The 27954-nt window shown below is 40.2% G+C and overlaps 1 protein-coding gene across 2 annotated transcripts in view; it reads right to left on the bottom strand.

The window, feature by feature from the left end:
• Positions 1-15322: 15322 nt before the first annotated feature.
• Positions 15323-27954, bottom strand: part of RMI1 (RecQ mediated genome instability 1) — an 89895-nt gene continuing 77263 nt past the window's right edge. The window contains exons 5-7 of one of the 2 annotated variants that reach the window (XR_011431137.1): positions 20557-20633; positions 15957-16087; positions 15323-15573 (exon numbers count right to left, since the gene is read on the bottom strand). The gene's annotated coding sequence lies outside the window, so the exon portion shown is untranslated. Of the gene's footprint in view, positions 15574-15956; positions 16088-16665; positions 17553-20556; positions 20634-27954 lie in introns of those variants that run through there. The other variant, XR_002803038.2, reaches the window with a different exon arrangement.

Below are 27954 nucleotides of genomic sequence, written 5' to 3'. Positions count from 1 at the left end.
TTGGAAGCAACCTAGATGTCCATCAAGGGATGAATGGATAAAGAAGATGTGGTATATATACACAATGGAATACTACTCAGCCATAAAAAAGATGAAATCTTGCCATTCGTGACAACATGGATGGACTTGAGGGTATTATGCTGAGCAAAATAAGTCAGAGGGAGAAAGTCAAATACCATATGATCTCACTCATAAGTAGAAGATAAAAACAACAAGAAACAAACACAAAGAAGCAGAGATTGGATCAGTGGTTACCAGAGGGGAAGGGGGGAGTCAGGAGGGCAAAAGGAGTGATTCGCACATGTGTGCAGTGACGGACTGCAATTAGTCTTTGGGTGGTGAACATGATGTAATCTACACAGAAATTGAAAAATAATGATGTACACTTGAAATTCATATAATATTATAAACCAATGTTACCATGATAAAAATAATTAATTTTAAAGAATTAAAAGGGAAAAAACAGCTAAAGCCTTTCATTATCAGTAATGACACTTTTATTATTTCACATTATTAATATTAAAGCTTTTAGTGAATGTTAAAAAAAAAAAAAAAAGAATAGAACCCTAATCCAATAGGGCTGGTGTCCTTACAAGCAGAGGAAGAGGTATTTGAGCACACAGAGGACAGGCCACATAAGGACTCAGCAAGAAGGTGGCTATTTACAAGCCAAGGAGAGAGGCTTCAAGAGAAACCAACCCTGTCTGCACCTTGATCTTGGGCTTCCAGCCTCCAAAAATGCGAGACGGTAAATTTCTGTGGTTTAAGCAGCCCAGGCTGTGGTATTTTGTTACGGCAGCCCAAGCAGACTGATACACTGTCTTAATCCCTTTGTGAAGAGCTAGTGTGGAGAGAATCTGTGATTATCACAGATACCCTGTAACAGTTTGATCACAAAGGATTGTCAAGTCAGTAAAATGCTTCAGGGAAGTGGGCGTCTCAGGACACTAAACCCTGGAGGGTGAAAGACTCAAGATATTAGAAGTTAGGTTGGTCATTTACTTTAAAGCATCAAATGCTTCTGGGTGTGCACACCTGTGGAATTGAACTGTGTGTGTTTTCAACAACAGGGCTCACGATTGTTAGAAAGCAACAGACAGATGTTTGAGAAAGAAAAAAAATCACACAGGGGCTGGCCCGGTGGCACAGCGGTTAAGTTCACACACTCTGTTTTGGAGGTCCGGGGTTCACTGGCTGGGATCTGGGGTGTGGACCTACGCACTGCTTGTCAAGCCATGCTGTGGCAGATATCCCACATATAAGTAGAGGAAGATGGGCACGGATGTTAGCTCAGGGCCAGTCTTCCTCAGCAAAAAGAGGAGGGTTGGTGGCAGATGTTAGATCAAGGCTAATCTTCCTCAAAAAAAAAAAATCATACAAAGTTACACAATCTGCTGTAAGATAAAAATGTGATATACACTGTCCTTAATAAACCTCTAATATCTTGGATTTAGGGGGTAAATTTTTATCAAGAGGATCTAGTATTTTTGTTTGAACAGTCCAGTCACCTGACTCCCATTGAAAGAATAAATAAATCAGAGAAGGACCCAATGTAGACCAAGCAGAAAGACACATCTTAAGTAAGAGAGTGTTCATTCAACACATTTATTCAGCGACATTTGTTAGCAGCCTGTCACGTGCCTCTGTGCTGGGTCTCGGCCAGCCTGGGTTGAATAAGCCATGAAACAGAGAAAAACCAAACAGAAAGAAAGAAAGTGAGCTCCTAAGATAAGAGAGGGAGGGCAGCAGATCCTAGGAGCAACAGAAGTAGCTTGATGTTGAGGGACTTGGGAAGGAAGCCCTCGTCCACTGTTTAACAGCACAAATTGAGAGAGAAAGAGAGCAGACAGCTGGGCTCGCAGAGCAAAGAGGACAGCATGAAATACTTAGGAAGAAAATCAATAAGACAAAAAGAGAAAAGTGGGCTGGGACCCACCTAACGTCCAGGCTTAAAAGCTTGACCAATTTAGGGGCAAGAAAGGATTGGCACACCTGCATTGTTGTTCACGTTTGACTTAACTACCAAGAGATCTCTGTAGTGAGTTCTATAGGCTTCTCGCTGCTGCTTTGTAAGGCTCTATTGAGTTTTGAGCAAAGCAGTAATTTGCTTTTATTTAAGATTCTCTTGTGACTTCAAAGAACACTGTATTGCTTTTTACTGAAATATGGCATGATTCCAGGTGGGTCTTACAGCTTGCACACCTCTGGTCTGAGTACACGGCTGGGGTGGCGACTGACTGGGAGGAGTTGCCTTATAGTACGAACTATAAGCGAGAGCACGTGCGTGTGTCATGTGGACAGAAATAATAATGCTTTGAATGGTGCTGACAAGTCCTGAGTCACTGAGTACACCCAGGAAGATAATAACTTTCTGGAGGCAAGAAATCCCTCGAGGGAAAAACTGTGTCTGCCGTAGCCCTGCTAATTAGTTCACTGGAAAGACAGGCACATTTCCCACCCAGGGGTCAGGCAGCTGTGTGTGCCCTACTCTACCTTCTGCGGAAGCAGCAAATGACCACAAGGATGGTAGACATCAGGGACTGGTCCAGAAAATAAGTCCCAAGGCCTCTGGGACCAGCACTCCCTTGGCTCCATTCCCCAGAGCGCGTGTCTGGCACTCACAGCACACCTGAACTAAGCTACAGCTCTGGAGAAGGCCCTGAAGTCAATGTGGTGGAGAAAGACTTGGACTGACCTGCAGAAAAAATGGAACGAACTAGGGGTACAGTAGGAGCCTGATATCTGTCTCTAGAAGAATGAGTTTATATATTTGTAAAGACAAAAAGAATAATTACTTAATCAACTCCCCCTATAACCACTGTTTTGTTTGTTTGGGTTTTATTGTTTCGGACCTAGCAAAAGATAGATCATATTCACATCAATAACTGCCGTTCTAAAGTGGGTAGGGAAGACAGGTAGCGTGCAAGAGCCTCCCCCTCTCCCAAAACCCCTCCCCACTGACCTCCTCCCCACTGAGACTCACAGCTGTAGACCAAGCAGCATCACACTTTTCATAAGAACGTGTCAATCCAACGGAGGACGACCCTAACAGTCCTGTATATTTAATTCGGTTCATTTAAGAGACGCTGGAGAAAAAGGTTGTGTAGGCGGAGGAAAGGCACCTGGGGGATGTGAGAACACAGCCTGAGGGCCCCTGGGAGAGGGAAGCTCAGGGTCTGAAAGAGGCTCAGGAAAGAGGGAGGCTTTCTTGACGAGGAGGGAACAAACTCCTCGGTGCCACAACACATTAGGAAGCCAGTAGACTGAATTTAACTCGACTAACTAATGTGGGACCTGGCCAGAGTTCACTAAGACCTGAGAGAATGAACCTCTTCGACTGGAGGACTTCCCACAGAACCAAGGCCTCTTTCATCAAGAACAGTTCATCTGGATGTGTCTACTCATTTCGAGAGTTTTTTAAGTTATAATTAACAGTTGGTTAAAATTTAAAACATCTGCTCTGAAAAAGACAATGTCAACAGAAGTAGAAGACAAACCACAGAGTGGGAGAAATATTTGCAAAAGACACACCTAATAAAGTGATAAAGGGCTACTATCCAGAATATTCCCAAACAATCCCATTTAAAAATGGGCCGAAGTCCTTAACAGACATCTCACCAAAGAAGAGAAATAGATGACAAATAAGAACAAGAAAAGACACCCCACATCCTATGTCATCAGTGAAAGGCAAATTAAAACAATAATGAGTTATCACCACATACCTATTAGAATGAACAAAATCCAGAACACTGACAACATCAAATGCTGGCGAGGATGTGGAGCAAAAGGAACTCTCATTCATTGCTTGTGGAAATACAAAGGGTACAGCCAATTTGGAAGATAGTTTGGTGATTTCTTACAAAACTAAACATACTCTTATCATATAATCCAGTGATTGCTCTCCTTGGTGTTTACCAAAGGAGTTGAAAACTTATGTCTGCCCAAAAATCTTCACATGGGTGTTTATAGCAGCTTTATTCGTAATCACCAAAACTTGCAAGCAACCAAGATGTCCTTTAGTAGGTGAATGCATAAACTGTGGTACACCCAGATAATGGAATATTATTCAACACTAAAAGGAAATGAGCTATCAAACCATGAAAAGACACGGAGGAAACGTAAATGCATATTGCTAAGTGAAAGAAGCCAATCTGAAAAGGTTACATACTGCACGATTCCAACCATATAACATTCTGGAAAAGGTAAAACTATAGAGATAATAAAATGATCAGTGTTTGCCAGAGATTAGGGAGTAGGAGTGAGGGATGTGTAAGTGGAGCACACAGGATTTTTAAGGCAGTGAAACTACTCTGTGTGATACTATAATGGTAGATACATGGAATATACATTTGTCCAAACCCATAGAATATACACACCAAGTGAATCCTAATGTAAACCATGGACTTTGGGTGATTATGATGTGTCAGTGTAGGTCCATCAATTGTAACAAATGTTCCACTCTGGAGGGGGATGTTGATAACGGGGCAGGCTGTGCATGTGAGGCGGCAGAGGTATATGGGAAATTTCAATTTCACCTCAATTTTGCTGTGAACCTAAAAGTGCTCTAAAAAAAATAGTCTTTTTTTTAAAAAGTAACAGTTGTCTACATGAAATATGATTTCCTAGATTGTATTCTGGAACAGAAAAAGAATATTAAAGGAAAAACTACTGAAATCCAAATAAAGTCTGTAGTTTAGTTAATAGTAATGTACCAATGTTGGTTTCTCAGTTTCGACGCGTGTACCACGGCAATGTGAGACATGGACACTAGAGGAGGCTGGGCAAAGGACATTCAGGAACGCTCTGTACTATCTTTGCAACTTTACTGTAAATCTAAAATTATTCCCAAATTAAACATTTATTTTAAAAAACTAATATTCAGCACTTTTGATGGTTAAATCCCAAGGTTATCTGGAAAATATTCCAAGGAAAATTCATTCATAGATTTCTAATGCTAACTTTCAATATATTAAAGGGATCTGGAATATGTGTACTAGACATACAAAACCAATCATCTTATTATAAGAACCCCAATAATCTGGTAAATTTCCTACCTCTACTATACCCATCAAAATTCTAGAATCCTGTAGTAGACTACAAAAAATGGCCACAATTCTTCACCTCTCCAGTATCCACACCTCTTTGCAAGGTGAAGTAGCAGATCCTACCATCAAGAATCTATTTTTCAGGCTGGTCCGGTGGCACAGTGGTTAAGCTTGCACATATTGCTTCAGCAGCCCGGGGTTCACCAGCCCGGATCCCAGGTGCAGGCCTACACACTGCTTGTCAAGCCAATGCTGTGGCAGGCATCCCACATATAAACTAGAGGAAGATGGGCATGGATGTTAGCTCAGGGCCAGTGTTCCTCAGCAAAAAGAGGAGGATTGGTGACAGATGTTAGATCAGTGCTAATGTTCTCAAAAAAAAAAAAAAAAAAATCTATTTTTCCACCCTGTGAATCTGGGCTGGGATCTTATAACTTTCAACAATGCAATGTAAGTAATGTGCAATTTCTCAGCCTAGGCCTCAAGAAACCTTGATCTTTCCATTTTCACTATCAGAACTCTGCTACCACCATGTGAACAAGCCCAAGCTCACCTACTGCAGGACTGAAGATTACATGGGACAGAGATGAGCCACCCAGCTGGGCCCTCCCTCAACCAGCCAGCCTCCAGCCAATCCAGCTGTTGACCACAGATGTGTGAGTGAGCCCAGCCAAGACCAGAGAACCAGAACCACCTGGCTGATCCTAGTCCAAGATGCCACCCTGCAGATTCATGAGCAATAATAAATGGTTGTTCTAAGCCACTAAGTTTTGTTTTGCAGCTACAGCTTACTAATATAACCTCACACATATTAGGATAGTTACTGTTTAAAAAAAAGAAAAGAAAAAGTGTTGGCAAAGATGCAAAGAAATTGGAACCCTTGTGCACTATTGGTGGAAATGTAAAATGGTGCAGCCATTTTCACACAATATTTTGAGGGACTGTTGTACTCTAAAAATAAAATTCCCATATGGTCTAGCAATTCCACTTCTGGGTGTATACGAAAAAAATTGAAAGTGGGGTTTAGATGAGATATTTGTATGCCCATGTTCATAGCAGCATTATTGATAATAGCCAAAAGGGGAAAGCAACCCACGTGTCCATTGACAGATGAATACATAAACAAAATGTGGTATATCCATGCAATGGAATATTATTCAGCCTTAAAAAGGAAGGAAATTTTGACACGTACTACAACATAGATAAAACTTGAGGACATCATGTTAAATAAAATAAGCCAATCACAAAAAGATAAATACTGTATGATTCCACTTATATGAGGCACTTAGAGTGGTTGAATTCATAGAGACAGAAAATAGAATGGTGGTTGCCAAGGATTAGAGGGAGGGGGCAGTGGAGAATTGTTTAATGGGTATAGAATTTCAGTTTTGCAAGATGGTAAGAGTTCTGGAGATTGGTTGCACAATGTGAATGCACTTAACATGACTGAATTGTACACTTAAAATGGTTAAGATGGTAATTTTTATGTTATGTATATTTTACCATAATATTTTTAAAAGCTTATGATATAAATCCCATACTCTCTGTTCAGTCTTCTCATCCCTTCTCACCCAAACTTGATCTCAAATGAAGATTTTGTCCTGAATTCCTCAGAAGAAATCTCAAATCTCTTGATATCTCTGATGCCAATTTCTAGTTTAAAATACGAAAGAAAGAATACATAAAATCATCCTTTACCATTTTATAAACTAACATATTGACAAGAAATTAAAGTTATTCTAGAAGCTTCCTCCCTCATTTATATTACCACTATCAGGAAATTATGCCTCTACAGAACCTTCTTTACTACAAGTTCCTGGATTATGTCCTTTCTCCCTTCTCTTTTGCCCAACCATCTCTTTTGTTTGTTTGTTGTGATGAGAAAGATTGACCCTGAGCTAACATCTATTGCCATTCTTCTTCGTTTTGCTTGAGGAAGATTGTCGCTGAACTAACATCTGTGCCAATCTTCCTCTATTTTGTATGTGGGATGCAGCCACAGCCTGGCTTGATGAGTGGTGTGTAGGTCTACACTGGGGATCCGAACTGGTGAACCCCCCAGCCTCCAAAGCAGAACGTGTGTGCTTAACCACTGCGCTACCAGGCGGCCCCCACTTCATGGCTTTTGATCTCAAAGACTAAAGTTCCCAGGAAGGGAGGAGAGTAAATTCTTATGAATAGCAAAACATCTTTAAAATCTGTTCTCCCCATTCCTGTGTTATCCTCCCCAAACAAAAACTTCTTTTTTTTAATCTTTTCTAATATAAACCTCATAACCTCTCCCGCTGCTTCTGCTCTCCATGCTCAGATTTATGAAATAAGGCCCAGTGCGGAAGAGAGCAGAGGAAAGTGTCCAGTGGCCAAGGCCCCAGTGGAGCAGACGGAGCGTCAGTGTGTAACCAGCCGGAAGGTCTGATTCTAAGAAAAGACACATATAGGGAAATGAATAGAAATATTTAAGTTACATAGTTCTTGCGAAATAACTTTTAGATGAAATTTATATTTAAATTGTTCCAATTCTAATTCCCAGAAAGTGTGGGTCTTAAAATTAAAGCCCAAGTGAGTTTGATCAAAGGTGTTTCCGACGGAGTGAAGTCTGACATTTCTCATCCCACACAGAGAAAGTGAATAGTGGAGCCATCTTCATTTACAGAAATCGCGATTTCCAGCACTCACTCCATTGGATTCTCACCTTCTGATTGCAACAGCCTCCCCTCTGGACCCAAGGAGATGGAAAACCTCTTTCCCTAATACACCCAAAGGGGCAAGAGAAAAATTCTTCCAGCACCTTACCTGCTACAGGAGAGGCCCACTGCTCCCAATGCTTTATAGGAAATATTGGCTAAAAAAATTAATAATTTAATTTCCTTTGAAGTGGCAGTTGACTTCATTTTGTACATTAAGATAATTCCTGAAGAAATGACATCTGCCACCTCTCCCACCCCCAGCTCTCCAAACCTCCCTCTCAGCCTATTCCTATACATTCCGGTCGTTGAGAACAGCTTACGCTCCCTAAACCAGCGTGCACCAATCTGTGTGCCACCAACATATGCAACCCTATGAGACACTGAGTCCCCTCCATCCTCAGGGCCAGGAGCGGCTTGGGCTTCCTCCAGCTATGAGCAGCTGTCCATTTAACCCAGGTGCTTTACAAATGCTACGGTTTTCTCACGAGCCATCACTTGCTAAAAGTTGGGAAACACTGCCTTTATATACTGTTTCTGGACTCAGCTGCCCTTTCAGTCTGGAAAACCTTTTATCTGTGTAATTTATACTCATCTTCTCAGATTCAGCTCTGGGTGTCTGACTCCCTCCTGCAGGAAGTCTTCCCTGATCAGGCCTAACCCACAATGTGGTGTAGGTCAGGTACTTGTCCTCTGTGCTCTGAAATACCCCCTGCACCTAGATTCTGTGTACACTGTGTAGTGTTATATGTCGCCACTAATAAGTAGTTTCCCCACTACATCTGGCTTTGAGGGCGAAGTCCTCATAACTGTCTTTACTCTATCCTTAAATGATGTTAGTCTGAATTTTTCAATAAGCTTCTGTTAATCATCTCCGTCTAGGGCAAGTCTCTTTGTCCTTCAAGGCCTCACTCAGATTCCACCTTGGTGACACCCTCCCTGCCCCGTCTCAGCGCCAGCGAGAGTGCTTTGTGTGTGCCGCATCGTAGCCCGGCCTGCACCATTTTCTGGTTCACTGTACTGTTTTCTCCTTCTCACTAGGCTGCAACCTTATTGGCACCAGAACTTCATCTGATTTATATTTGTACGTCCAACACCAGCAGTGCCTGGAACAGAGGCACCCTCTGTTCCTTCAGTGAACACCCTCTCTCCCAGGAAGATCAGCCCCAGTTCTAGCTAAGTCACCAAGAGTAAAGACATGTCTACATTTTTACTGCTTTTATAAACCCTTAAAAAAAATTTTCTTGCTCTGTGCTATAAACCAGTGGTTCTCGACCTTAGGACACATCAATGTCACAGGCAGGGCTTGTCAAAACAGATTGTTGGACCCCATGCCCAGAGATTCTGGTTCATTGATCTGAGGGGCCCAAGGATTTGCCCTTCTAGCGAGCTTCCAGGTGATGGTGATGCTGCAAGTCCAGGAGTCAGATGTTGAGCAGCCCTGTGCAAAGCAAGCCGTCAGAGGACCCAAATAGACCTCTGCCAGGTCTCATCAGATGCACACATCTGATCCTGGACCAAATGAATAATCTTAGAGAGAAACGTACCATATGGTACTTGCATGTTCTGGGTCAAAAGGAAAAAGCTGTCATTGTTCTGCACCCACCATTTTTATCAGTTTTTGGCGCTGTTGTTTTTATAAGATGGTCCAAAGAGAAGTAACAGTCAATAAACATCTACTGTGAGAGACGGCCGGGAACAGAGTGAAGAGCACAGCCCTGGAACCAGCCTCCTGGAAACCAAATCCTGGCTCAGCTTAATCTCTGTGCTTCAGCCTCCTCTTCTGTGCCTCAGGAATGGCAGCCCTCTCATATCTGGTTGCTGTGAAGCTTCAAGGAGTTGGTACATGCAAAGTACTTAGCACAGTGTCCGGCTAAGCAAGTTAGTGCTCAAAAAGCATTGGTTTCCATCACTGTTAGCACCTTAAACATTAATGTTTTCACACACACTACCTAATTTAATCTTTAATACAGCTCTATAAACAGCTTGCCTAAGCTCATACGATTGAAAAGAGCTAAAACTGGGATAGAAACCAAGGTTTGATTCCAAAATTCATGTTTCTCTTTCTAATTATTCATGTACTTGAGAGCTTATTAAAAGGCAATTTCCCAAGTCCCATTCGACTGCCCACAACCTTATCCCAGTCCACCGGGGACCCAGAAATCTTCATTTTAAACTAGCGCCCCAGGGAAGTCTAAATCTGCTGCTGGTGGTCTAGAGTCATCTTTTCCACATGCTGCCTTGAGGATGGACGCTGGGATTAGTGAGAACAAATGCAGGACAGGGCTTATAGACAAAGTACTAAACACATGCCTGCTGCTGTTACGGAAATAAATTGTTTTCCTACAAGTGTTAGAGCTACATCCAAATAGGAAGAAATTATGTTAGAATACTATTGAGAACTAAAAGCTATTGCTCTAATGTAACCAGGTCAAAGAAAGCTAAAAATTCTCTGGAATCAAATATTCACCAAAGATTGAGAACTCAGTTTCTAGAGTCAGAAACAATTGATTCCCAGTTCTGATTCTTATTACCATGGGATCTTGGGCAATTTATTCCACCTCTCTGAACCTCAATTTGCTCATCTGTAAATAAAAATACCTACCTCATAGGACTGTTGTAAATACTAAATGAAATAATGCATGTTAAGTACTTAGCCCTGTGTCTGGAACAGCACTTATGCTCAGTAAGTTGTGTCATTATGATTCCTATTAATGGTGACAGCCAGTTACCGGAGTTGCACAGGAAAGGGATAGATATTTCACAACACCACAGCTTCATCCACTGACATAAAATGGTTTTAAAAAAAATAGAAGGGAGCTGAATGGTATTTTAAAAGTTTAATTATATTTAGGAATTTTGAGTGCTCACTATTATCCCTGACATTTATGTGTGAATCTCAGCATGACCATATCTTTATAACGTGATGAGCGTGAGCACTAAAAAGTCCCTTCCCAAAAGAGCTCTTCGTGGTCCCCAGAGTCTAAAACAGAAATGGATGCTGGCATGTGCTCAGCAATTGCAGAGAAATGAGAAACCTTCTCAGAACGTCTTTCCACTCACTGTGGATTTCTCCTCATAAACAACCCATACCCAGGGCCACCATCACAGACCCGTAGGTTCTACAATGCCTCTTAGACCTTTGGAAAGAGCCTGCAGCCCAGGCGACTCCAGCCAATCCTGTCTTGGGACACAGGGAAAGCACAGGAAGGAAAGACCCCTAAACAAGAGAACTCACTGAACCTGTTAGGTTGACACTGCCCTAAGCAAGTTCAGAACCCAAGATTGTGTGCGTGTGTTTCTTTGGAAAACAGAAATGTGGAGGTTAAAATTAATCCTAAATGCTGAAAAAGCATGAATTGAAGTCAGCTAAACACTATATGCTGCTGCCATGTCATCAAAGCGATCCGGCATGAAATAATTCTTAGAAAACCCTCCACAGCAGAAAGAACAGAAATGCACCACTTCTCCACCAGAAGACAAAGAATCGCTTTGTGAGATCAGCGCATCTGTCAAGTGAGTGAGTTGGCAGCTCAGTGGGTGCAAAGGCCACTGTTAGCCCTAATAGTCTAGAATCCTAAGATTGTATGTATTCATATAGATAGACAGACGCACACGTACAAATATGTACATACATGTACGTACAATATAAATTTTAATTGGTTCCGAGCATATGAGAGAATGGCCTAATACTATTTAAAACTCTGCAGAATTCTCCATCCTTAGCATTAATCTTATTCGTAAACATTGAGAAATTTCTGACCAAACGGAAAAAGGAATTTTTTCCAAAGTGAAACCACCCCAAGGACTATCACCCCATTCTGTTAGGATAAATGTTAGGTTAAAGTCCCGCAAGTGCTGCCATTATGAAACTTGAAAAACGTTATCCGAGTTTAACTAAATTTAAAATGCCATGGAATTTATTTACTTATATTTTTATGTGGATTTTGTTGCTCTTGTTTTAAAGGAAATGACCCTCTTCTAAAACCTTGCACAAAATATCTAAAAGTGGAAGTGTCAACGGAAACAGCGGGAGGAGCGCTCTGAATGGCCATCCGAAAAGGCGCGCAAGGACCGTTGATCCCTAAATCTCAGGTCGTCGTCGCTTCCCGATCAAGCGAAGCGTCTCCTCTTCCTCGCGCCCCGCAACCCCCATCCCACCCTCCGTCTTCATTCAGCATAGGAAAGCATTGTTCTTAACCTGCGAAAGGGTCCCGGTACGTGCTGGGACGCCCTGACCCTCCCAGCGCTGCTGCCTGGGTGGGAGCGGGGCCAGGGCGCGCCGCCCGCGGGAAGGGGACCTTCTCCCTTCTTCTTCTGCGTCTCACTGTCCGTAACATCAGAAGAAGAAAAAAAATGGCACAAGGGTCCCCATCGTGCATGCTGTCTCTGGGCGCTTCTCCTTCTGGGCCGCGGTACGAACATCACGGTGGAATGTGCCAGCCCGGGGGTCTGCGCAGAGTAACCCCCACTTGTGAACAGGCACGTGGACCTGGGACGGAAGAGCAGGAAAACAGAGGCGCTCCGACTGGACCACTCGAGACGTTGTTTTGCCCTCAAGAATCTGAAACTGCCCAGCGTAATCCCACAGATTTCCGGGGGTCGTGGGTTTCCAAGCTCACAGACCGTCGCCCCCTTCCAGCGGCTAACAGAGGGTCCCTGCCTGGAGCGGGGCGCTGCGGGGCGACCGAGCCGAGACTCAGTGTCCGGGTTCGCAGGCTTCCTGCCTCAGGAAAGGCTTAGGAACCGCACCAGGCAAGAGAACTTTCAGTTTGCCCGGTGAGGTTTCTGTGCTCTGCGGGCAACTGTGTCAACCATGCTCCCCGCACCTAGATCCTCTCGATGGGGTGAGTGTGAGAGGAGGAGCTAGACAATAATTTTAGTAACTATTTTAATTTTTTAATTAACCCAGGAGAAATAGAAAATAAAGTATTTGGGGGGAGGGAAGTGGAATTAATTCCCAAGGCAAATATTATCGTGCTCTTTTTTCAATGATCTGCACCAAGGTGCTGACCTCTACGGGTGCCTAAGCATTTGCTGCCGAAGATTTTTTTTTTTTTCTGGAAGAGAGGACGGAACCTACAAAACCTTTTTTCCCCTATTTCCCATTTCTCAGCAAACGAACTATTTGAGCAAAGATGGGAGAATGAACAGTCATTTCTTAAAGTGGGAAATCAGTTTTATCTATGAACACCTGTGGGACGTCCTTGCCCTGGAGGATGCATGCGTCTGAAATGTGTACTGAGAGCTAACCAGGTCCTCTGGCAGGCCCGACTCGGCTGCAAATAAAATATGAACTCCTTGTGTACATGGGCTTAAAAAGAGAAATGAAATGACAGAGTTAAAGTGTACTATTGTTTCCACATGGTTTTGGACCTTCTTTTCACTCCTCATTTCTGGAATAGGTTGATACATCGGTGGGGAGGCATTTGCAAGATTATTTCATTAAATGTTAGCACTAGAAGAGACCCGAGGAGGTCATCTGTTGAGTCAACATTCTCATCTTTGCAATCAGGAAACAGAGACCCTGAGAGGTTATGACTTGGAACTAAATTCAAAAGATACAAACAGTTCTTAAGACCAGGAAACCCCGGAAACCAACATGCAGGTCTGACCAGCAAGTAGCAGGACCCGTGTAAGACTCCTCCAGGCAGCCCTCCTTCCACAAGGACAGGTTACCCAAGAGCCCTGAGACTGCACGAAGTGCCGCATTTCAGAGTCCTTTCCTGCCCTTTCTTCTTCCCTGCTTCCTGAGTACCAGCCCTTCAGTTTCTAATGAAGCCCATCTCTGGGTAGGAGTGGATGACTAAAGGAAGAGGATGCTGCCACTCAGGCAGTCCCATGTGCGCCAAATGCACAATGTCCACTTCAACCAAACCCTCTTAACTTGCAAGAGGTAGCAAGCTGTATCTGAGTGTTAATAACATATGTGGCCCTGGTAACGAAGGAGAGGGGAACTGAGAAAGAGGAATGGAGCTCAAATCAAAGCAAGAGCCAGCTGCCCCCTCCCCTCTCCGTAGGCACAAATCAGCCATAAGTAGCCCCTATTTGGAGGCAGGAGAGGAAGTCGGGGAGAAAACACAAAAGGGGAGGCCTCTCCGATGGCGTTCTACTTATATTTTTACAAAGGTTAAAGGGCTTCTTTTGAAACGCAAGCATAGAATTTAAGCCACTACCCCAAATAAGACAGAACGTTATCTGCACATATCACCTAATCCTCCATTGTGTAATTAACATTCATCTAAGAGAGGAGAGTTTTCTCTTCAAAGAACTGACCTTTTTTAAAATTTTTTAAATTTAGATGATTTTGATTTAGTCAATGAGAATAATCAGAACTTGTCCAAAAAAAATTGATTTCAACAGACTTTTTGTTCTCTGCTAACACTTTTGTTCAGAAATTTGGGCTCCTGCTGCATAAGAAATCTTTTGCTTTTGAGATCCCAAACAATGTTTACCTGATTTGGAGCTGTGAGTGAAGTTTCCTCTCAAATGAAGCCAAGGTTTCTTACCTACAACACCCTCCTTCCCAGCACAGGCTGCCTGAATCTTAGTGTTTCCCAGGGAAGCCAGCTGTGTCCAGCTTAAAGGAGTCTACTCTTGTAGTTTGCACTACCTCAAATTCACTATACACTTCATTTAGAAGTGTAATTCATTCATTCACTTTTTAAATCATTGAATGTGCTAATGGGCAAGGTGGAAATTAGTAAAATTTCCCTGTACCTCAAATCAGTTCTCTGTTAATTCATGCTTTGAAAGAATTAAGAATAATAAACTTTCATCTAAGCACCCCCAAATGTTACATCCTAGGGCAGTTACAAAGCAGAGGGGTTGGTCAATCCTATGAATCAAATGCAAAGATTACAAAAAGTTCAAAATTAATAATGTTCTATTCTGGAAGAAAATCTATCTCTTTTGAGCATCACAGTCATGAAGTGGTACATTTCTGATTTAGTTAATGAGAGTCCAATTATATTTGAAATGTAGATTAATTCTCCTAAAAGCATTAATCTAGTTGGCAAGGACACCTCAATAGTAACGCAGTCTCTTTATTGCTTCCATAGGAAGATTGTGCCCCCATAATTGTAATCAGGTTATTGATGCAAATACCTCTTCCCTTCAGTTAATTCAAATGGAGCATTTCATAGGTACTTTCAGCTGATGGGATGGTAAATAATTTTTAGACGAAAAGTTGAAGTAGATTGATTAGAAGCAATTTTCTCTGTTTTGCACAATAGAAAGATGAACCGCATGGTTCGCCAAGCCAATTTGCAGAGCAACCTCTCCTCCCTAATTGCTGCCAGACTAATGTAGTAGAAGCCGAGTCCCAGGAAGTAGAGAAATCCATTTACCCAGCCATGACATTTAAGCAGCAAACACAAGTACTGGATTTTTCCATTACCCTTCATTTCAGCCCTGCTGCTTTCCACCTGTGACCCTTATGCGACGAGGGCAAAGTGCTTTCATACAATTTGGTAACTATAATAAAGGTCCACTTCAAAATGCTTGAGAGCAGACTAAAAACATTTTTTAGAAAAGCATAATTAAGTCCATAACCAATCTCACTAATTCCTGATAATGTATTGGAAAACCAAATTATTTGATAAATGCTTTAATAAATGCACATCGTACCAAAGGGGAAAAAATTGCATAGTTCCTCTATCACAAATAACACAGTGTTTGACACTAATAGTCCCAGCCTTGAATAGTGCTTTTACTTCATATAAGACTTTCTTACCACAATACAAAGCAGGAAAGTTCTCTAAAAACAGCCTGTGTTCCTTTGTTATCTATCTTACCAAAAAGAAACAGGAAAACATCTTCAGATAGAATCCATATTGATATGCCTATCAAAGAAGAAAAAAAAACTCTGTACCTTTATTTTTCACAACTGTCCTGAGACATTTTAGTCTCAGCCAGAGTTTCCCCAGGTAAATTATCCCTGAACTGGTACAGAGAAGCTCCCAGGAATGTGTCTTTCTGGAGTACGGTCACTGTACTTCCTGATGCAGAGAACAGTACCTGGAATGTAGTAGGTGGCCCATAAATGTTTGCAGAATGAAGGACAAATGTTTACAAGGCCCTTGGACTTTGAGGGTGGGGAGAGACCAAAGCAATATTTTTAAATGAAGCAAAGTAAGTCAGTTTTGTTTTGTTTTCTTTTTTTCCCTGAAGGAGTTACTCTTGATCTCCAACAAAGAAATAATTAAAGAGAATTTAGGATTTTTACCTCCAATTGAAGTTTCTTCAGTAATTCCTCAACCCCACACTTGAAGCCAAAGTATTCGCTTCAGGGCTGAATTCAGGAGCTGACTCCACAAAAAGTCAACCTCAATGACGCATCTTCAGCTTCAAACAACTCTGTGCAGTGCCACAAAAATAGAGGACAGTCCTTGGAGCATATGTTATCTGAAAGCTAAATGCTTTACCCTTTTCCTTATTTTTGTTGTTGACTTAAATTGCTTTGGTAAAAGATTTATCCGCCAGAGTCCTTTGTGGTGCAAATTTAATAGCCTAGATATTAAAATCATCAAGTTTGAGATAAGAGAGGAAAATGCCAACCTTGCTTCTTAATGTCAGCAGCCCACCCAAAGACGCTTCAATACCGTCAACAGTATCCTTGGTGCTTTAACAAGTGTATTTAAAAAGCAGTTAAGTATGCCAATCTCAGGCTGAAAACAATTTTAAAATAACACAAGCATTAAGTCCCTGCTTCTTGACAAAGTAGTCATTTGCACTGACATGATTCGGATACTGTGCATTGTTTCTGCAAAGTAACTTCCACGAGGTGAGGGAGTGCATGCTTAGGAAGATTGCTGTTGCTGTAGGTTCGGTTTTTTTCTCCCCCATTAAAAAACAAAACTGATATAATTGACTCTAACAGTTTTGAGTAACTACCCAAGGACTTCACCACTATACGAAGCATTGATATTAGCTGCTAAGAGATAAATTTAATATTTATTGATCTTTGACTCTGACTGTATTAAGATACAGGAGAGTGGAGGATGGTAGGCAGCTGGATGGAAAAAGAGGTGTAGGTAAAGAACTTGCACTGAGGAATTTTTCTGAGAGGGTACACTTGAGATTGCGCCAAAGGTCACAGATAGTGTCAAACACCATTGAGTTCTTAGCCACCATCATTGCGGAGGATAAGTAGCCGCTAAGTCCTTGCTAAGGCTGTTGAAGGGAGGACAATGACAAGATGGCTACCACCTGGACAGCAGAGCCTACGCAGCAGGGTGGGTTTTAAGGCCCACCAAGGGGTACTGCCCATCCTAGGGCTGAGGCACAGCCCATGACTGCTTGAAGACCTGTATTTGAGGGAGAGCATTTAGCAGAGGACGATACAGGGCAAGGGATGCAATGGCGAACAGGAAGCTGGGGCTCTGGGTGCACGGTTCCACAGCCAGGTCCTTTGGTCAAGCCAAGACCATGTGGATACAAAGGTATCTCAAGGCTTTCCACTTGTCTGGAACCAGTGTGTCTGGACAGTCATCAAAGGTCTGGGATCCACTTGCTTTCTAAAACTGTCCTGGTAGGATCAGTACAACCCCTTTCTCATATGGGATAATTTGACTTTAACAAGGCCTGATTCCTTCATATTCAATGCAGGCAGTGCTTCAGGCTCTGAGATCCACTTTAAAAATTCATCATGGAAAGCAGTCATAGCTGCAGAGCCTATCTTCATCCACAAAATCAGAGGCAGTAGGGTGAAGATGTCAGGAACACAGGTGTCAGAGCCACAAAAGCTGGGTTCCAAGTGATGCTTCCTCCACGTCCGAGCTATGTGACTTTGGGCAAGGTAATTAACCTCTCTGAGCCTCATCTGTGAGAACAGCAAGTAATTTGAGAATTAAGTGAGATAAACCATGTCAAGTATTTAGCACAGAACTTGACACTGTGGGCCATCCAGGAATGATTCCTGTTGTTCTTTTATCAGACAGCAAAATACTATACTGGACAAAGAGTGGAATCTTACATTTGGGCCTTGAAAGGCATAATGCTCCCAGTGTGAGCCACAGCTATTATTCCACTTCAAAATCTTTTTTTAGAATATAAAAAGTATAAATAACTAAATGTCGATTCTTCTGATTCTGAACATTCTGAACATTTTGCGTTTCCCTCTGGCTTCTGTCCGTGTCCCAACTATTTCTAGATCGCCTCTCCTTAGAAGCAGTTTGGTGAGTACTCTAGAGAAGCATAGATTTCAATACAAGTCCAAACCAAGTGTAATTAGTAAAATAAGCTTCTGTGAGAAAAACAATTGTATCGTGCATTCCAATGCCAAATATTTTCAAATTATTCAGTTGGTCGGTGCAGATAATTGAGAAATAACTGCATGCCATAGAGGTGTAGACATTCATGAATTAAACTGTGGGTACTGTCCATTCAAATGAGACAGTATCTAGCCCTTGAGAAATAGTCACTCCACCTGAGATACTCAGAACTGCTTTAACCGGGGTCATTCCCAGTGATGTTATTAAATTCATAAGTGCTGGTTCTATCAAAATGTGTTTTTTTTCTCAGAGTAAGATGATATACAACTGGGACCATAAAAAAGGTAATTTTTATCTAGGAAAATAAAGACAGAGAGGGAGAGAAGATCAGAGGCAGAGAGAAAGGGAACAATAAAAGATGGAGAGGGAGAAGAAGGCTAGACGATGGTCAAGTGGGACGGCGGCTCTAAGTCCCAGGTATCCCAACTGGGAAAGGCAGCAAGCTGTTTACCACGCATCCTTTTACATGTAGCTGTACCCGGCTCCTGAACAAAGCTGAATAATATCCAGGGGATGCCTGCCGAAACAAAATAAGTCCCAGAAGTCCAGATCCCAGACAGGGGTTATTTCTTGAATAGCCCCTGAGATTCCGAAGGTTTAGGGACAGTTCTGTGATATTATCCAAGAAGCTGAAGGTGTATTATTACTGCAGACCCTGAATGCTTCATTCTCCTAGTCTTTGACCCTGTGTCCCACTGCCAAGGTGTTCAGGTAAAAGTGAAAGGGAGCTTGCTACAGCCACTGAAGAGGTAGTTAGAGTAGCAGTGGGTGGGATAGGAGAGAGAGGAAAAAGGTCATTTGGAGGCCCTCTAAATTTCGGTCTTCAGGGACGCAGCTTCAGTTATGCTTCTCTGTCACACATTATTTTAATAAATTTAGAAAAATGGTTGTGTTTCAGCACAGCACAGTGGAAACATACCATCCTCTTTCCCAGTGATGTTACATACAGGTAGAGAGGACATCTGTTTTTAAATGTTCAGTCTTATAAGTTAGCTTGAGCCCCAGAGTTTAATTTTGAAGGAAAATTAGATTGGATCTAAATAATTGAAGACAAGTGGAGAAAACATTTTTTTTTCTTTTCTGATGAGGAAGATTTCTTTTTTGGTGAGAAATTTGTTCACCAAGTCACCAAGACTTTCTTTTTTGGTGAGCAAGATCAGCCACAGATGTTAGCTCAGGGTCCTCTATTTTGTCTGTAGGATTCTGCCACAGCATGGCTTGATCAGTGGTATGTAGGGCCATGCCCAGGATCTGAACCTGCGAACTCTGGGCTGCCAGAGCCAAGGGTGAGAACTTAACCATTAAGCCACCGGCCTGGCTCCAGAAAATATTTTAATAAAACTTTATAATTTGAGTTATAAAAAAGGAATGGCTGGCAATTCCTTGAGCCATTAGTGCTCACTCTCATTTGATGCATGATTACCAAGCGGTTGGTGAGTATCAGTTAATAACCTGAACATTTGGGGGGCCTTTTTACCCAGCTGAAAGCTGATTATGTTATTAAAACTACTTTCATCCATCTTCCCCAACCTGAACTGCCCATTCATCCTCTATGTCATTTTCTACCCTTTTTAAGTATTATTTTTCTATTACAATGCATGTCAAAAAATAGCAAAACCCTATGTTTGTATAGTGTACTTCACAGAGAAGTACTTAGTTATTATCAAATCTACCTTATTTAGCTTCAGGTTTAAGTTAAATCTTTCATTGTAAATCCCTAGAAGAGAGTGGCTGAATTTGTGTAAATTCTGTTGATACAGTTCATAATAAAAAATACTTTCTGATAATGATGCCTTTTTTTAGATAATGATGAAGCTGCTTTTTAAATATGTACCATAAACAAAGCCCTGTCACCTCTATTCACAAGATAAATTTAAAAGACAATGACTCTTACAACCACATAGGAAAGGATGGTTAATATTAATGAGGAAGATGAATGAACCGGGCCAAGGCAGCTGAAACTGTTCAATATTTTCAATTCTAGCCTTTACATTTGTTAACAAATTAATTATTTTGGTGAATAAGTGAGCTGTGGGCAAGTCAGTTGCTAGTCGTCTGGAACCAATTTTGCCCCGAAATCATTAAGAGATATTTAATTGATCTAACTTGAACTAAGAGGACAAGGCTGAAACACTTCGCGTCAAAACAGAAGCTTCGCTAAAATGATTCGGTGTGCACTGAGCCTTGAAGCCTGAAAGGAGGAAGAACAAAAGCTCTTTAACCCTAACTGCCTGGTTGAGAAAGGCTTTCTGAATGAGACGCAACCAACCAGGGAAATCGGTCTGATTCGGCTGCTGCTGCCTTACATGTTACTTCTGCAAACTCTGAACAGCTACACCAAAGACACCAATTCCCCTAAGTGTGTACAAATCCGAAATAATGCTCATTTCTTTATTGTACCAACTAGAGAATAGAGAGTATTTCTTGGATGAAATATAATCTTTATCGTCATCATTTATTTTTTATATTTTATTCAATTTTTAATGGCAATATATTCACATGGTTCAAGAATCAAACAACGTATAAAAGTACAGTGAAAAGTGTCACACTCACCCCAGTTCCCATCACCGTTTCAACAGGTAATGACTTTTATTAATTTCTTTTAATCCTTTTAGCGTTTCTTTATGCATCTAGAAGGAAACATGAATGTGTATTTTTATTTCCTTTCCTTTTTTCTACAAAAGGTTGCATAATATATAGTCTGCTTTTTGCGCTTTTTTTTTTTTAACTTAACATTGCAGTTTATCCTGGAGATCTTTCCATATCAATTCTTCCTTAGTTTTACTTTTTTTAACAACTGCATGGCGTTCCATTGTATGAATATACCATAGTTGGTGGGTTTTTTTAACCTTTTCCCAATTGATTTACATTTGGATTTTTTTCCAATCTTTTGCTACAACAAACAGTGCTGCAATGAGTAACCTTGTTCATTCATTGCAATATTTATTCTAAGGCCATGTTTGTGAATATTTTAATCATCACTGCCATTTTATACACCATTTCTCCATAACAATTCAGCATGTCTCAACAGATGCAGCCATGGGAACATGCTAAGAGCCAGAAAAAATAAGCACCCTTATGCTGTGAGGTCCACCTGATGAATGAGGTACTGGATGTAAACCACCATCTTCATCAAGGGTTAGAGTCCTCACATTCATTCCTTCCCTCTTCTGAAAAATATTTATTATGGGTCTGTGACGGGTCAGGCTCTGTTCTAAGCACTAGAAAAACTGCAGTGAATAAAGGAGGCAAAGTCATAATTTTATGGTGCTTACACCCTAGTGAAGAGATGCAGAAAATTAATCAGTAAATCCATAACAGTAGCCCTTTCTCCCTTACGGAAACCAGAGGGGACCAGGTACAGCCTAAAGTTCAGAATGCCGCAGTGAATAAACTGCCCTTCATGCTGCTAGTTTAGAAAGATAGGAGCAGTGGCCCTTAAACCCTGGCTTCCCTAGAGCTGTGGCTCATACATTTGTAATTATTTCTGGACAAGTTTTACTTACCTGTTTATGTTCATACTCCCAATTGAGAAAACTCCATATTATAGACATGATAATTCTCCAAAAAATTAGTCAAAACAAATAGAATCCAATTCCACACAAAATCCCAACAGGATTTTTTGTAGAACTTGACCAACTGATTGTAAAGTTCATCTTGCCCTACCTGATATGAAATATACTATAAAGCTATAGTAATTAAAATCTTAAAGATTACAGTATGCTTCTGGTAAAGAAACATGGATTGATGGGCAGGGATAGAAAATCTATAAACATTCTAATACGTGTAAGATAATTTAATATTAAGTTGACTGAACTGCTGTTTTTAGAGGTCAAACAATGGCTGAAAATTGGCAATTGTATATGGTACAGTCAAATATGTGATAAGGGTAACATTTTATACAGGTAGAGAAAAGACAAATTATCCCAAAAAATTGATTGTCCATTTGGGGAGTAGGGGGAGAATTCAGTTAGATCCTTATTTCATACCAACCATAAAAATGTTATTTTGTTAATTGTATTAAAGATGTAAATATTAGAAATATATATATGTAAATATATATTAGTTAAGGTAATCAGCGGCTGTAACAGATAAATCTCCAAATCTTAGTGGCTTAAAATTCGTGTAAAATTCAAAACAAATATTTCTGATTGAGTAGTTCTTCTCCAAGGGGTGATTCAGATCCAGGCACCTTCTATATTGTGGTTCCACCATCTTCAATTCTTAGCTCTCCATTTCTCCCTGGGGGTTGTAGCCATTGCAGCTAACCAAAAGGGAAAGGAGCATAAAAGATCACACAGGCAAGTCTCGGAAGATGGCAATTTGCCTCTGTCCACATTCCATTAGCCAGAACTCCACAGCATGGCCACACACAATTGGAAGTTTGGAATATAAAGTCTGGCTATGTGCTCAGGAGGAAAAGGAAAAGAGTTTGCTAACCAGCTAACCTGTTTCTGCCTCACCTACACATTTTTATGGAGAGGAAAACTAGGATACATTTGTGAGCTTGCGGTAGGAAGATTTTCTTCAGCCAAAAGTGAAAAAATGAAAGATTGGCAGACTTGGCTTCATAAAACAGAAAAACCTAACCATAAGAGACACCTTAAGAAAAGTTTAAAGGACAAGTGAGAAACAAAAAGAAAATATTTATAACATATAAAGCAAAAGATTAATATTAAGAATACAAAAGTTACAAACGGCCAATAAATATGTGAAAAATGCTCAATCTCATTAGAAATCAGTGAAATGTACTTTAAAACAAAAAATGGATAATCCTTTTTTACTCATCAGATTTGTAAAAAATCTTTAAATGTTTAAAATATCTAGCAATTCTTCTTCTAGATATCTATCTTAGAGAAATGCTTCTAAAAGTGTTCAAAGTGGAATGAAGAATTTTGTTGTAGGACCATTTATAATAATAAAACTTTGGAAACAACTTAAGTGTCCATAGAGAAAAGAATGTTTAAATAAATTCTAATACATCAATATAATGGAATATTGTGCAGCAATTTTTTTGGAAGATTTAGATACACAACACAGAAAGTTCTCCAAACATACACTAAGTTAAAAGGAAGTCACAGAATAATACATACAGCATGATTCCATTTTTACTATATACATATGTGATCCCTATGTGAATATTTAAATGTAAGGGTGTAGAAAATTAAATATCTCAAAAGATACACACCAACCTTATAGTTAAGTGTTTTTTCCCCAGGAAGGGAAGTGAAACAACAACACAGGAGTGAAGGTTAAAAGGGGATATTTTCCTTGTATAATCTATTCTTTGAATTTTTATAGGAATATATAATGTACAGCTTGTACAGATAAGAAGTGTGATGGAATTTTCTGGGAAGTGCAAAATAATAATGTGACTTATGGTTTCTGGTTCTGCATGTAAGGAGCTTGGAAGCCACCAATCCATCCTAACAACAAGTAAAAACCAGAACAGACTGAAAAATATGTAACTCTCCTAGGACGTCTAAGAGAGGTGAGGACACACAGCAAACTGCTGTTGCTGAGACTGGAGACACAGACAGGTGGATACAGGGATTCACAGCTTCCCAGAGCAGACTCACAAGTGCAAACCACCCAAGGAAACAGTGCCAGGGTGAGAAAACCTGAACTGTAATTGGTGACTTGCTAGACGCTCAGTGTGGACAGGTCTCAGAGTAAAACGCCAAGTGACTCAGTCACACGAAGGACCCCACGATTTTGTGAGATTTACCTCCACGAGTTTGGCCAGTTTTTCACAGTAAATATCAGACAAAGATCCCCTCACGCTTCTGGCAGTGGGAAGGGAAAAGGAACCATGTTGAAATCTACCAGAGCACTCTGTTCTTCTTACCAAGGCCTGCCCTCCTGGGAGACAGTTAGCCAGAATCCAACCTGGTAACATGTTATCACCTCCTTCCTGGGGGAAGGGAAACACCCTGCTCCAGCCAGTTCTTCTTTCCCACATGAGAGAAGAGAAATACTCAGCTCCAGCCCAACTCCAACTGCGTGAAATCAAAGTTAGGGGGAAAATCCTGAAAGAAGCCAAAGGAAAAAAAACACCTTATCTACAGAGGGGCAAACATAAGAATTAAACCCAACTTCTCAGAAACCAGGCAAGAAAGGAGAGAGTGGAATGAAATATTTAATGTGTTGAGAGAGAAAAACCACCAACCTAGAATTCTGTACCCTAAGAAATTGTCCTTCAAATATAAAGAAGAAATAAAGACTTTCTCAGAAAAACAAAAATTGAGGGAATCTCTTGCCAGTAGACCTACCTTGCAGGAAATGTTAAAAGAAATTTTTTAGAGAAGAAGAAAACAATATAGGTCAGAAACTTGGATCCACATAAAGAAAGGAAGAACACTGAAGAAGGAAAAAGTGAAGGTAAAATGAAAACTTTCATTTCTATTATTTTTTTTGAGGTATAATTAACATAACATTTATTAGATTTGGGTGTAGAAGTAATGATTCAATATTTGTATATATTGCAAGATGATCACCACAATAAGTCCAGGTAATATCCATCACTATACACAGTTACAAAATTTTTTTTCTCATGATGAGAACTTTCAAGATCCATTCTCCTAGATACTTTCAAATATGCAATACAGTATTATTAGCTATACTCACCATGCTATACATTATCTCCCCATAAAATTCATTTTATATCTAGAAATTTCTAGCTTTTGACCCCTTCATCCATTTTTATTATTCTTAATTGATCTAATAGGTAACAGTTTGTTCAAAATAGTAATGGCAAAAATGTATTCAGTTATGTTTGCTTATGTATATTTGTATTTACATGTGTATATATATATGAGCTTATGCATGCTTATATGTAATTGAAATGAAGGGCAGGAATGATACAAAGGATGGGAGGAAGGAAATAGGATTATTTTGTTATTATAAGGTACTCATACTACCCATGAAGTGAAATAGTGTTATTTGAAAGTGGACGTGGATTAGTTGTAAGTACATATTACAAATTCTAGGGGAACCATTAAAAAAAGTAAAAACAGGGGCTGGCCCCGTGGCCGAGTGGTTAAGTTCGCGCGCTCCGCTGCAGGCGGCCCACTGTTTCGTTGGTTCGAATCCTGGGCGCGGACATGGCACTGCTCATCAAACCACGCTGAGGCAGCATCCCACATACCACAACTAGAAGAATCCACAACGAAGAATATACAACTATGTACCGGGGGGCTTTGGGGAGAAAAAGGAAATAATAAAATCTTAAAAAAAAAAAAAAAAAAAAAAAGGAAAAACAAGTATAACTATGATATGCTAGGAGGGGAAAAGAAATGTAATCATATAAAATGCTCAATTAAAATCACAAAAGGCAGAAAATGAGTGGAAGACAACAATAGAAACAAAGAACAAGGGCTACATATAGAAAACAGTAATGAATATGGTAGCTATTGATCCAACTATATCAATAATCACTTTGAATGCCAATGGTCTAAATGCACCAATTAAAAAACAGAGATTGTCAGAGTGGATCAAACACACAACCCAACTATATGTTGTCTACAAGAAACCCACTCTAAATATAAAGACACACACAGACAAAAGTACATGGGTGGAGAAAAATATAGCATGCTAACACTAATCAAAATAGAGCACGAGTAGCTATATTAATTTCAGACAGAGCAGACTTCAAAGTAAGGAAAAAGTTATCAGGAATAAAAAAGGTAATAATAAAGGGGTCAATACTCCAAGAACACATGATAGTTCTTAACATGTATGCACCTTACAAGAGAGCGTCAAACTTCATGAGGCAAAACCTGCTAGAACTGGGAGGAGAAACAGATGAATCCACTATCATAGTTGGAGACTTCAACATTTCCTCTCTCAGAAATGGACAGATCAGCAGGCAGAAAATCAGTAAGGGCATAGCTGAACTCAACAACGCCCTCAATCAACTGGACATAATTATCATCTATAGACTACTTCATTTAACAACATCAGGATACATGCATTTTTCTCAAGCTTACATGAAACATTCACCAAGATAAACCACATTGTGGGCCATAAAACACAGCTTAACAAATTTAAAAATAGAAATCATACAATGTCTGCTCTCAGACCACAATGGAATTAAACTAGAAATTAATAACAGAAAGATACCTGGAAATTTCCAAAACACTTAGAGATTGAGTAACACACTTCTAAATAGCACATGAGTCAAGGAAGAAATCTCAAATTTTAAAATGTTTTTAACTAAATGAAAATGAAAATACAACTAATCAAAATTTGTGGAATGCAGCAAAAGCAGTGATTAGAGAGAAATTTATATCATTGAATGCACATATTAGGAAAAAAAGAAAGATCTAAAATCAATAATTTAAGTTTCCAACTTTGGGAACTACAAAAAGAAAAGCAAGTTAAACTCAAAGTAAGCACAAGAAAAGAAAAAATAAAAGAGCAGAAATCAATGAAATTAAAAATAGTACCTCAACAGAGAAGATCAACAAAATCAAAAGCTGGTTCTTTGAAAGGCTCACTGAAATTGATAAGCCTCTTGCCAGGTTAACTAAAAAAAAAAAAAGAGATACAAATTACCCATATCAGAAATAAAAGAGGGGGTTTCATCCTAGATCCAATAAAAATTAAAAATAATAAAGAAATGCTATGAACTCTAAGCCCATAAATTTGATAACCTAGATGAAATGGACCAATTCCTTGAAAGACACAATCAGCTAAAACTCACACAAGAAGAAATAGACAATATGATAGGCCTATATCTATTAAAGAAATTGAACCCATAATTAATAACCTTGCAAAAAAAAAACACTAGACCCACATGGATTCACTGGTGAATTCTACCAAATATTTAAAGAAGAAATTATACCAATTCTCTACAATCTCTTTCAGAGACTGAAGCAGAAGGAATACTTCCTCACTTATTCTGAGGCCAGCATTACTCTAATACCAAAACCAGGCAAAGACATTAAAAGAAAAGGAAAAATGAAACCTATAGACCAATATCTCTCATGAACATAGATGCTCAAACAAAATCCTCAACAAAATATTATCAAATCAAATCCAAAAAAGCACCAAAAAAATTCTATACCACAACACCAATTCCAATGTGTGGGGTTTTTCCCCACACCAAGCAATTCTCCAACACCAGCTGAGTGTCCTACAATTCAACTCAATTCTGACACTATCTACCCAGAAATAGCATCAGATTCCACAGGCTAAGGGCTCAGTGTCACCGGACTACACCCGCTTCAGATGCAAATTCCAAGTCCAGGTTGTTACCTGTGCTTCTTATAGATTGACTATAAATCAGAGGTTCCCACAACCCCCTCCTTTGGTTTGATTAATTTGCTAAAGTGGCTCACAGAACTCAGGAAACCAGTTTACTCACTAGATTACTAGTTTATTACCAGTAAGTAATATAACTCAAGTAGTATACTGGTTTATTATCAGTAAAAGGATATAACTCAGGAACAGCCAGATGGAAGAGATGCACAGCGCAAAGTACGGAGAAGGGGTGAAGAAGTTTCATGCTCTCTGAGTGCACCACTCTTCCAGAATCTCCACATGTTCAGGAAGCCAGAAGCTCTCCAAACTCCATCCTTTTGGGTTTTTATGGAGGCTTCATTATGCAGGCATGATTGATTAAATCATTGGCCATTGTAATTGAACTCAATCTCCAGCCCCTCTCTCCTCCCTGGAGGTCTGGAGAGTGGGATGGAAAGTTCCGACCCTCTAATCACATGGTTGGTTTCCTTGGCAACAAGGCCCCAGCTTTAGGTGCTTTCCAAGTCACTTCATTAACAAAACAAAAGACATCTTTATCACTCTCATCACTTAGGAAATTCCAAGGATTTTAGGCGCTCTGGGCCAGGAACAGGGAAGACCAAATATATATTTCTTATAAATCACAATATCACAACAACCAAGTGGGATTTACTACAGGTATGCAAGGCTGGTTCAGCATTTGAAAAT

Source organism: Equus caballus, chromosome 23 (assembly GCF_041296265.1).
Source record: "Equus caballus isolate H_3958 breed thoroughbred chromosome 23, TB-T2T, whole genome shotgun sequence".
Taxonomy (NCBI): Eukaryota; Metazoa; Chordata; class Mammalia; order Perissodactyla; family Equidae; genus Equus; species Equus caballus.
This window is presented reverse-complemented; position numbering and strand designations above follow the sequence as displayed.